Here is a 1310-nt window from a genome sequence, read left to right as displayed (position 1 = left end):
CCCAGGATCGAGCTGTTGTGGCTGTTGGGCTGTTCCCACGGCAAGTCCACATTACATAGGCGGGGCTCAGCTCTGGTCTTGCTGTTTGACCCCACAGCAGCCTCGCCTGATGGGAGGGATGCCAGGGACAGGCAACACTGGAAATGTCTTTCCACTGCCAGCATGAGCACCCAGACCCACACTGGTCCCCTCTCCCTTACTGGAGTTAGAGCAACACCTCCTGGCCTTGGGGGTCAGGGCTCACCGGGCTCCCTTACCATACCCCAGCCTTTTGGGTGCTCCAGGAACCATCACTGCTCTGTTTTGCTGGCTGGGAGCTTGAGGCACAGAGCCCCAGAGTGACCTCGCCAAGGCCCTCAGGCAGACCGCAGCCCCGGTCCTCAGGGCGTGAGGGACACGGGGTGCTTCTACCACTTCAGCTGCCTCCTTTTCCCTTTCCCCGAGGAAAAGGCACCCACCTGGAGACAGAAGTAATTTGCTCAGTGCCAAGTGCTCAATCCACCACCATGCTCACAGGGGGTCCTCCACTCCCAGTTTGCACCTGAGCGTGGTCCTAACGCAGCTTCCTCCTGGCAGGGGAATTCAGCCACATGCTCCAGCAAACTGGGAGCCTCACTCCTAACTTTCTGGAAGTCTCATATAAGTTATCCCAGCTAGGAAGGCTGGAATAACAGAGCCAGCACAGGAGCCAGCTTCCGTGCAGCAGCTCTCCACATGCAGCAAGCTCAGCCTTTGGCAGGGGCCGCTAGATCCTTGCATGTGGGCCACCGACAGGCTGGGGATGAGGCAGAGAAACACTCGTGCTAAAGCAGAGCTCTGCTCACTGCTGTAAATCCAACCACTTGGATCTTGCGAGGACTTTGACAGTGAGAAACGTCCCCTCCACAGCCCAGCTGCTCAAGCTCACAGGGGTTTGCCACCACCTTGAGCTCCCAGCGAGCCCGTGTAGGTGCATAGGTCGGAGGGGGAGAGGAGCCTGCGCTGTGAGAGCTGAGGGTTTACTGCTTCTTATCATGGCATAGGGGCAGGCTGTGCCCCCTGGCCCAGGAGCTGGGATCAGACAGCGTAGGCAGGAGGGTCAGAGAGCAGCCACAGCACGGGCAGCAGCAACTGGAGGAACCAGAGATGCCTGTGGGGCTCCACAGCCTGTTGCAGAGGGGATTTGCCCCCAGGCATGCCCAGAGCTGCAGCAGAAAGAAGCAATTCCTGCATTTTCACAGCCTTCACAAGAGGGACGCCCCCGTCCCAAAAAGACCTTCCCCAGCTTGGGGGGTCCCCCCCACCATTTGCTGCTTTTGAGGGGAATCCCC

At 59.2% G+C, this 1310-nt stretch overlaps 1 protein-coding gene across 1 annotated transcript in view; it reads left to right on the top strand.

The window, feature by feature from the left end:
* LOC104495799 (endothelin B receptor-like) overlaps nt 1–1310 on the top strand; it is a 26191-nt gene that overhangs the window by 628 nt on the left and 24253 nt on the right. The gene's annotated exons all lie outside the window — the stretch shown is intronic.

The sequence above is a fragment of the Buceros rhinoceros genome, unplaced genomic scaffold, assembly GCF_000710305.1.
Source record: "Buceros rhinoceros silvestris isolate BGI_N320 unplaced genomic scaffold, ASM71030v1 scaffold32240, whole genome shotgun sequence".
NCBI lineage: Eukaryota > Metazoa > Chordata > Aves > Bucerotiformes > Bucerotidae > Buceros > Buceros rhinoceros.
This window is presented reverse-complemented; position numbering and strand designations above follow the sequence as displayed.